The 11,202-nt window shown below is 40.0% G+C and overlaps 1 non-coding gene across 1 annotated transcript; it reads left to right on the forward strand.

Moving 5' to 3' along the window:
- The first annotated feature begins 10,337 nt into the window (after nucleotides 1-10,337).
- Nucleotides 10,338-10,445, forward strand: LOC112745913 (small nucleolar RNA R71). The gene has a single exon (XR_003173819.1). It is a non-coding gene; the product is annotated as a small nucleolar RNA R71 (small nucleolar RNA).
- Nucleotides 10,446-11,202: the final 757 nt, after the last annotated feature.

Raw genomic sequence — 11,202 nt, forward strand, 5'->3', positions numbered from 1 at the left:
GATGAAATTAATTAATCTAAATAAAAGCCTTGACTGGGAGTTGATTAGTTGGAATCTCTATTATTGTTGGAATGCTTTCAAGATTAATTGATAATTAATGGTTGTTCTGTTTAGTTATCCTTTACCAGGTAAAGAAAAGTCAAACAAGTTGGAATGTTACTTCTGTTCACGAGTTGCAACCCACTTAGTTCAAAAGGATTGGTGTTGGTGACTAGAGATCAATCCAACAGTTAACCCAATTACAATTTCTCTTTCAATCCTTCCAACTCAAGAGTTCCTTTCAATTAACTCCCCATCAAGTGAGAGACTACTCGCTCATCGTAAATAATAAATTCATAACATACGAAAGGAAATTAAAAGAAGATGTGATTATTAGAAATTAAAATGAATTAAAATAAAATAAATAATCCTTGTATTAAATAATCATAAAAATATTCCAATGGCAAAATTGAACAAAGCAAAGAACATGGAAGAATAGTACCCAGTAAAGAAAATGAATTAGAATGACAGAGTCTTGATGAGGTATTAACTCTTCTCAGTGTTCCAATGCAAAGAGCGAGTAAATATTAAAATCCTAAAACTATGAATGTCTAGAGAGAAAACCTAGAGGAGGAATAAAACTAGATCTAAAAAAACTAAAACTGTGTAGAATGAATGTTGTTCCTGATTTCTGCATGTTCTCTGGCTCTAGTCTATTGTTCTGGGCTGAAAATTGGGTCAAAATACGGCCCGGTATTGCCCCAGCGATTCTCTAAATTATGCAGATCGCGCAAGTCACGCGATCGCGTCGCTCATGCGGACGCGTCATTCGCGTTTCGCTTTACCATGCGGGCGCGTCATCCATGCGGCCGCATCACTGCAATTTGTCCTTTTTCGCGCGGTCGCATGAGCCATGCGACCGCGTCACTTCTCGCTAGTTATCTCCTTAATTTCTTGTGTTCCTTCCATTTTTGCTAGCTTCCATTCCAATCTCCAACTCATTGATGCCCTGTAAAGCCTGAAACACTCAACACACATATCACGGCATCGAATGGAATAAAGGAGAATTAAGAATATATGATTAAAGTCTCTAGGAAGAAGTTTTCAAACATGTAATAAATTCAAGAAGGAAATATAAATGCATGCTAATTTAATGAATAAGTGGGTAAGGATCATGATAAAACCACACAATTAAACACAATATAAACCATAAAATAGTGGTTTATCAACCTCCCCACACTTAAACATTGGCATGTCCTCATGCTTAATTGAAGGAGATAAAGTAAATAAGTATGAACATGTAGAAACCCATGCAATGCAATCCTATATATATAAATAAATGCAACTATATGATTCTTGCCCACTTGATCAAAAGTAAATAAGCTCTTCCAAATAATTACAAATCAAATCCCACTAATTCTTTCATTATACAGTAAAACAGATAAAAGTGCAAGAAGATAGCTCATGAAAGCAGGGAACATGAAAATTCAAACATTGAACCCTCACTGATAATGTATGTACGCTCTAATATCTACTGTATAGGGTAATCACTCTATCCTTCTCTAATCATGATTTCTAGCTTTTGTTCTTCTCTTAACCAATCAACAACAGTTAATATACCAATGCAAACATCATGAGGTCTTTTCAAGGTTGTAATGGGGCCAAGGTAAGGGTAAGGATATACATATGGTTAAGTGAGCTTATAAATTGAATCTTTAATTAACCCAAGCTTCGACCCAACCTATATATTTTTAATGTAACCTTAAAGATCGTAACTAGCTACCCAGAATTCCCTTTTTCAATCCATACTCATGTATCAACTTTTTATTTTGATTTTATCATATGTGCATTGATCTTCGAATTCTGAATTCAATATTGGGGTAATTTTGTCCCCTTATTTATTTATTGATATTTTAATTTTTATTTATTTATTGATATTTTAATTTTTATTATATATATATATATATATATATATATATATATATATATATATATATTTTGAAAATAAAAATAGCTTATCAATGCACATAGATTTTTAATTCTTATAATTTCACATGACTAGGTATCCAAATTCCCATTAAATTCTCATGACACATTCCCATAACAACTTTTGTTCCCACAATTTTCCATACTTAACTAGCACACACAATTCTATCTTAAGCTAACCAAAGATTCAATTTGGGATATACAATTGTTTTTCTGCTTAAGGTTAGTAATGTGGTAAAATATAGAACAAATGGGATTTAAAGGCTCAAAGTGGTTAACAAAAGTAATTGAAAAGGGTAGGCTTACTTTGGATAAGTGAGTTCAAACAAATAATGGCCTCAATCATGTGCAGGCATACAGATATAATAAATATCAGACATATAAGATAAAACAAAATATAGATTACAATCATAGAGAAGTAAACACACAAGAATAAAATAATTATGGTTAAATAATGTAACCACACATAAAGGCTCAAATCTTCACAGGTTGTGTGTTCTTTAGCTCAAACATCATGTTCCAAATACATTTCAAGCAAATTTATCATAAAAATTTTAAAAATTAGTGAAATTTTGTTCCAAAGATAGAGTCTTAGAAGAAACTTATTGTCTTTTCAATCAAGTAGAACATGCATGCGACTAACCTATTACTATACAATTTATGCTATTTTATAAAAGAAAGAAAATCTAACTAAAATCCTAATTTATTGGTGCTAGGGAAGTGAAATTACCTCCGGAAGTCAGGTACTGACCGACCTCCCCACACTTAAGGCTTTGCACCGTCCTCGGTGCCATCTGTCAGGAACAGGGGTGGGCTGGTAGCAGTATCTCCACAGTCGGGACCATCATGGCTCCCTGTGCTGGTAAAAGAAGTGGATTCCGGGGTGTCTGAGTCTCTGCAATCCCCTCGAAGTAGCTCCCTGAGGTGTTTGAATCTTCGGTTGTTACGGCATTCTCGCATCTTTACTTTCTGTTCTTGCCGATCCAACCTTTTGATTATCTGCTGGAGCAATTCATTAGTTGTAGGTGCTTGTGGTGTTGAAGAAGGAATATCTTCAACTGGAGCAGTAGGAAGGCTTGTAGTGGCTGCTAGAAGTTTGAGGTACTTCCCGTTAGGGACATACTGATCATCCCGTGGAAGCATGGCTTTGGTGTCCCCAGCTCTGTAGGAGACTCCGGCTGCTGAGACAAGATCTGAGACCAAGGCGGGAAAAGGTAGGTTGCTCGCGATTTGTACGTGTCCCATGGCATTCCGGATATGTCGTGATAGATTCAGAGGTTGGTTTGTAAGGATGCACCATAGTAGAACAGCCATGTCCGCAATGAAGGAGGACTCGTGAGTGCTCGGAAAGACGTAATGGGACATGATCTGTGCCCATACGCGAGCCTCCAAGGTAAGTGTTGAAGCCGATATTCCCTTAGGGCGGGTACGATAGTATCTGTAGATCCAACGGCTGCCAAGTAGTGCGATAACTCTGAGAACAGCTTCCCAGTCAAATTGGTACATCTGGCGCTTGAGTGCGGCTTCTTGAAAGGCGTCCAATCCTTCTGGAATAGGGGGAATACTCAAAGTTTGTTGAATAGCCTCTTCTGTAATGGGGACTTACTTCTGACGTACATAGACAGACTGTAGAGTAGGCAGGTAGAAGTTAGAGTAGAACTCGACTACCCAAGAAAGATTGACCTGCCTTGGCTGTCTCTATAGGAAACCCCATTGTCTTTGTTCAATTTGCGGCTCAACAAAAGTAGCAATATTGGGCGGGAGGATAAGAAGGTGTTCGTTGTTGTAACTCCTTTCAGCTAGAATAGGGAACATCTGCTCACAGTAGCGATTTGGAAATCACGCAGTGTCCTTTGCTGGAAAGGCTTTCTCCTTTTTATCAACCTTGATGATCCTCTTAACTCTCTTTGTTGAGGGCTTGACTGCAGTTGAAGAAGGCTCTGCCACTAATGCTCGTTTAGTGCCTCTTCTTGCTGGGTGTTTGGGAGTAGCTTTCTCTTTTCCTTTCCTGGTGGCCATCCTGAAAAAAAAAAGAGAAAGGAAATTAAATTTAAAGAGATATATAGCAATGAAGAGAACGGAAGAGGATGGTTATAAATGCACATAAAAAGATAAATGATGTGAACACACGCTCATGAGTACATGTGAAAAATCATTAAGAGAAAATAGCAAGTGCATATAATGATAAGTGAATACAAGGTGTTTATTGGCATGCCAGAAAAAGGGCATGAGTAGCGTAGACCAAGCAATACTTTGTAACAAACCATCATATTTGTATTGACAATTAAATTCAATTAATACAATAGTAAAGGGAATTTGTGAAAAGCAAGCATTGAATAGTAAAATAACATAGAGGAGTGCATAATGCTATATGGGCTTTTTCACAAACACATAGCATGCATGGTGAATAAGGTATAGAAAATATGAAGGTGAACATGCAAGCAATCCCTTAAAGAGAATAATAATAATTGTCAAACACTTTGCAACAATCCACAAGCATATAATGAGGAATAATGACTCAAATAAATTTCTAACACCATGTAAAAAGGAAAAGAAAAAGAAAGAAAATAAGATTAATGAAAAGAAAAAGAAAAAAAATAACATATAAGATAAGAAGAATGGTAGAAAAGAAAAGGGTGAAAAAAAGAAAAAAAACCTTTGTTAATGGAAGTGAGGGAGAGAGAGAGTGAAAAGTGAGATAGAAGGGAGAAGGGGGAAGGAAGAAGTAAGGAGGGAAGAGAAAAACTAGGATTTGGAGGAGAGAAAGATAAGATAATTTGGCAATTTAGGTTGAGCTGTGCGGCACAGGCGACGCGGCCGCGTGGGGCACGTGTTCGCGTGGGTGCGCTTGAAGTAAGGTGACGCGGTCGCGTCGGTCACGCGGTCGCGTGACCCATATTATGCATCTAGCGCGAGTGCAGCCTCGCGCCTGCGCAACTCTCTGTTCAAATTAATTTATTAGCCAAAATTGGGGTGACGCGATCGCATGGGGCGCGCGATCGCGTGAGTGGGCTTCAGAAAAGGGATGACGCGGACGCGTCGGTGACGCGATCGCGTGGTAGGGATTGTGTGTCCAGCACCAATCCAGCTCCACTCTCGCACAATATTTCGTTGTGCACCCTTTTTACGTCGGAAACGCAGGGCACGCGACCGCGTGAGGCACGCGGTCGCGTGGGAGGCTATTATTCCCATGCGATGCCGACGCGTCAGCGACGCGGTCGCGTGGGTTGATTTGTGCTATTGGCACGCCTCCATCCATGCTCCAGCGTGACTCTCTGTTCTTTTTTTTATTGTTCTTTACTCTCCTTGCGATGCGGACGCGTCGCTGATGCGATCGCGTCGCGTGGCAATTCATTTTTTTTAAATATATATATGCAGATGTAAATGCACGAAATGCACTGATAAAGAGAAGAGTTATTGAATAGGAAAAACTAAAAATAAAGAAAAGAACGATCATACCATGGTGGGTTGTGTCCCACCTAGCACTTTGCTTTAACGTCCGTAAGTTGGACGCTCCACTAGCTCAATCTTCTGCTATGTGGGGATCTTCCAAGAGGAAGATCTCAAGCTCCTTGTTTCTCTGCATCTTCTCGCCATGGTATAGCTTCAGGCGTTGTCCATTAACCTTGATAAGTTCAGAGCTTGAAGGATGGCTTAGGTGATAAACTCCGTACGGTTCGGCCTTCTCTACTCTATATGGACCTTCCCATCTTGATCTCAACTTACCTGGCATGAGCCTTAGTTGAGATTTGTAAAGGAGGACTAAATCCCCAGGTTGGAACTCCTTTTTCTTGATGTTCTGATCATGCATAGCCTTCATTTTCTCCTTGTATATTCTTGAATTCTCATAAGCTTCTAGGCGAAGGCTTTCCAGTTCTTGCAGTTGCAACTTCCTTTCAGCTCCGGCTTTCTCCATTCCCATGTTGCACTCCTTAACTGCCCAAAAGGCTTTGTGCTCCACTTCAACTGGTAGATGGCAAGCTTTTCCATAAACTAAGCGGAAAGGGCTCATCCCAATGGGTGTCTTGTATGCTGTTCTATATGCCCAGAGTGCATCTTGTAGCCTGGTGCTCCAGTCTTTTCTATGAGGCTTTACTATCTTTTGTAAGATACGCTTAATTTCTCTGTTTGACACCTCGGCTTGCCCATTGGTCTGAGGATGGTATGCTGTTACAACCTTATGAATTATCCCATGCTTCTTCATTAATCCTGTTAGTCTCCTGTTACAAAAATGGGTGCCTTGATCGCTAACGATTGCTCGTGGTGATCCAAAGCGACAAATAATGTGGTTTCTCACAAAGGAAACAACAGTGTTAGCATCATCAGTGCGGGTAGGAATTGCTTCCACCCATTTGGAAACATAATCCATAGCAAATAGTATATAAAAATATCCATTAGAATTTGGAAATGGACCCATGAAGTCAATGCCCCAAACATCAATAATTTCATAGAAAAGCATAATTTGTTGAGGCATCTCATCCCTCCTGGATATATTACCAAATTTTTGGCATGGGAGACAAGATTTACAAAACTCAACAGCATCTCTAAAAAGAGTAGGCCACCAGAATCCACAGTCTAAGATCTTTCTAGCTGTTCTTTGAGGGCCAAAATGTCCCCCACTCTCAGATGAGTGACAGGCCTCTAAAATGGACTGGAATTCTGATTGAGGCACACAACGTCTAATTACCTGATTAGCGCCACATCTCCATAAATATGGGTCATCCCGTATATAATATTTAGACTCGCTTTTCAGCTTGTCTCTTTGATGCTTAGAAAAATTTGGAGGAAATGTGCGGCTAACTAGATAATTAGCAACAGGTGCATACCAAGGGACTACCTCAGATACTGCTTGCAGGTTATCAAAAGGAAAATTATCATCTATAGGAGTAGAATCATCCTTAATATGCTCAAGGCGACTCAAGTGGTCTGCCACTAAATTCTGATTACCACTCCTATCCTTTATTTCTAAATCAAATTCTTGTAACAGCAGTATCCAATGTATAAGTCTTGGTTTGGACTCCTTTTTTAGCTAATAAATACTTTAAAGCTGCATGGTCCGAATACACTACTACTCTGGTACCAAGTAAATAAGCTCAGAATTTATCCAGAGCAAAAACAATAGCAAGAAGCTCTTTCTCAGTAGTAGTATAATTGGACTGGGCAGTGTCTAAGGTCTTAGACGCATAAGCAATAACAAAAGGATCCTTACCTTCACGCTGAGCCAGCGCTGCTCCTACTGCATGGTTAGAAGCATCGCACATGATTTCAAACGGCTGGCTCTAGTCTGGTCCTCTCACAATTGGAGCTTGAGTCAAAGCGGTCTTCTGTTTATCAAACGCTTCTTTACAATCGTCACTGAACTCGAACTCTATATCCTTCTGTAGCAATCTGGATAAGGGAAGTGCTACCTTACTAAAGTCCTTAATAAATCTCCTGTAAAAACCTGCATGGCCAAGGAACGAACGGACTTCCCTCACAGAAGAGGGGTAAGGTAAACTAGAAATAACATTCACCTTTGCTGGGTCTACAGAAATGCCATTATTAGATACCACATGTCCTAATACAATCCCTTGTTTTACCATAAAGTGACATTTTTCAAAATTTAATACAAGGTTTGTATTGACACATCTATCCAATACTCTAGATAATCCATCTAAGAAAAGGCTAAAAGAATTACCATAAACGCTAAAATCGTCCATAAAAACTTCCATACAGTCCTCAATAAGATCAGAGAAAAGACTCATCATGCACTTTTGGAAAGTAGCTGGTGCATTGCACAAGCCAAAGGGCATTCTCTTGTAAGCATATGTCCCAAAAGGACATGTAAAAGTGGTCTTTTCCTGATCCTCGGGAGCTATATGAATCTGGAAATAACCTGTGTAACCATCTAAAAAGCAATAATGTGATTTACCTGACAGGCGATCCAGCATTTGATCAATGAATGGAAGTGGGTAATGATCCTTACGGGTGGCTTGGTTGAGACGCCTGTAATCAATGCAAACTCTCCAAGCGTTCTGAACTTTAGTTGCTATAAGCTCTCCATGCTCATTCTTCACTGTAGTGACTCCCGACTTCTTGGGCACCACTTGTACTGGGCTAACCCATTCACTGTCTGAAATGGGATAGATGATCCCTGCTTTCAATAGTCTGGTCACTTCCTTTTTGACAACCTCCAAGATAGTGGGATTCAATCTTCTTTGGGGTTGACGGACAGATCTTGCTCCCTCTTCTAGAAATATTCTGTGCTCACATACTTGAGGGTTGATTCCTACTATGTCTGCCAAACTCCACCCAATTGCCTTCTTATGCCTCCATAGCACATCAAGTAACTGCTCTTCTTGTTGAGAAGTAAGTTCCCTTGCAATGATAACTGGAAATCTCTGCTCATCTTCAAGATAAGCATATTTGAGATACGGAGGGAGGGGTTTCAATTCTAACTTCTAATCATGAGCAGGCTCTGGATTATCTGGGGCTTGTGAAAATGGCGAAGTGCCCTCATTGTTAGTTAAAAGGGTCCCCACACTTAGACCTTGTCCAATTTGTTTCTCTTCAAACTCTTCCTTGTGAACTTCAGCTACACTTTCATCTATGACATCACACTGGAAGATAGAATGATCTTGTGGAGGGTTGTTTATGACTCCATTCAGATTGAAAATTACTATGCGGCCATCTATTTCAAAGGAGTATATTCCTGAAAATGCATCCAGCTTGAATTTTGATGTCTTCAGGAATGGTCTTCCAAGTAGGATTGATGATGGCTTATCTTAGTCATTATGGGGCATCTCCAAGATATAAAAATTAGTGGAAAATGTAAGCCCTTTAATGTTCACTAAAACATCTTCAGCAACTCCAGCCACTGTGATAATGCTTTTATTTGCTAACACAAAACGAGCTGCCGACCTTTTTAAGGGAGGGAGCCTCAAAACATCATATATAGACAAAGGCATTATACTAACACATGCTCCTAAATCACACATGCAATCATAAATTACTACACCACCAATAGTACAACTAACTATACAAGGACCTGGATCACTACATTTTTCAGGTAATCCTCCCATTAAAGCAGATATAGAACTACCTAAAGGAATAGTTTCTAATTCATTAATTTTGTCTTTATGGATACACAAATCTTTTAGAAACTTTGCATATTTAGGTACCTGTTGAATAACATCAAAAAGAGGAACAGTTACCTCAACCTTTTTGAATATTTCTACCATTTTAGGGTCGGGTTCCAGCTGCTTCTTGGACTTCCTTGCAATTTGTGGAAATGGAATAGGGGTGGTGTTTTCTGCAGTGTTTGCGCCTCTGGGTGCTTCCTCCTGTGGTTGAGCTTCTTCTTCTTCAGCGATGTCTTGTATGTCCTCTTCCTCTTCAACATCTTCTATTTCTACTACCTCTTCAGCTGAGGTGTGTTCTGGTGGGCTTGGTTCCTCCTGATTCCTTTCCTGCAGTGTGGTTCCAGACCTTAGGGTGATGGCATTAATGCCTCCCTTTGGATTGGGTAATGGTTGAGAGGGGATTCCAATGGAGCTTGAAGGTTGGTTACTGGGATTTTGCATTGATCCAATCTGTGAGATAAGAGCTTGCAAAGTAGAGGTCAGACCATTTAGACTGGCATTAATGCTATTCATGATGTTACTTTCCATGGTCTGTTGTCTTCGCTCAAAAGATTGTAGTAACTCTTCATTAGGAGATAAAGAAGAATGAGTAAATTGAGAGGTCTGCTATTGATTGTTCTGTGGTCCTTGGTTTTGCCTCAGGTGAGGTGTTCTGTAAGGTTGATTCTGCTGCCTGTTGTTGTTATTATTCCACCTCTGATTTCCCTGATTATCTCTGCCTCCTCTGTTATTGTTGTTTCTCCAATTCTGGTTAGAATTGTCCTGCCATCCATGGTTATTATTTCCACTTGGATTGTACCCTTGGTTGGGGCGGTCATAGAAATTATGAGTGGATGCCACCATGTTGTCTTCTTGTTGGAGCTGCGGGCATTCATCAGTGTAATGGTTATAATCAGCACAGATTCCGCAAATTCTCTGCGGGACTAATTGTTGGTTTTGCTGTGGCGAAGGAGGTGGAGCTTGCTGAACTTGTTGTTGGTTCAATTGCATCTGGTTAAGCAAGTTGGTCATTTCACAAATACTCTGAGTTAGAGCAGCAGTCTCTCTGCTAGAGGATACTTCTGCAACGGCTTTTGAACGGCCTTGCTTCTGTCTGTGGTTCCTAGTAGATTTAGCCAAGTCGCTGATCAATTGCCAAGCCTCATCAGTGGTCTTGTACTTCTTCATAGACCCATTGCTAGCACTTTCCAATGTGTTCTTATCTTGGGGCCTCATGCCCTGTGTGATATAGCTAAGTAACACTATCTTGTCAATCATGTGGTGGGGGCATACTTCCAGAAGATTATTGAAGCGCTCCCAGTATTCAAAGAGAGTCTCATTGTCATCCTGAACGATCATGGAAATGTCTTTCCTTAGTTTATCAGTAACTTCAGATGGAAAAAATTTCTCCAAAAACTCTTTTCTGAGTGTATCCTAGTTGGATACATTTGCTAGAGGTTGAGTGTAGTACCACTCCCTTGCTTTTCCCTCAAGAGTAAACGGAAAAGCTTTCAGCAGAATTGAAGTTTCATCTGTACCGTCTCGCCTGACAGTAGAACAGGCTGCCTGGAAATCTCTCAGGTGCTTGATAGGCTCTTGAGCAGGTAGGCCATGAAACTTGGGCATCAAATTTAGCAGTGCAGTCTTTATTTCAAAATCTGTAGCTACCGCTGGATGATGCGCTTGAAACGGTTGCATCGTAAAATCAGGAGCTCCTTCCTCCTGGATGGTAACTCTCCTAGCTGCCATGTCTTTTGCACGTAAAACAACCGAATCAGTAGAACGGGGGCTGGTTTCTTCCTCAAGTTCACTTTCAGATCCGCCCTCAGAGCAGACTAACCGACACTGATCTCGCCTTATTCATGAAATAGTCCTTTCAATTTCAGGATCGAATATTAGCAAGCGCGGATCAGGAAGTGAACGCGTCATTTGACGAAAGAAACATGCAGCTCATAGTAGCAAAATAAAATAAAATGCAAATAAATAAATTCTAATTAATAATTTTTAGCACTCTATTGCAACTCCCCGGCAACGGCGCCAAAAATTGATGGGGTGCAGAAATTGGCAAATTAAAAATTGTTAAAATATTCACGTTGCAAGTATAGTTCTTAACTTGCCAGAAATCCGCTCATCAATT

This window comes from Arachis hypogaea, chromosome 14 (genome assembly GCF_003086295.3).
Source record: "Arachis hypogaea cultivar Tifrunner chromosome 14, arahy.Tifrunner.gnm2.J5K5, whole genome shotgun sequence".
NCBI lineage: Eukaryota > Viridiplantae > Streptophyta > Magnoliopsida > Fabales > Fabaceae > Arachis > Arachis hypogaea.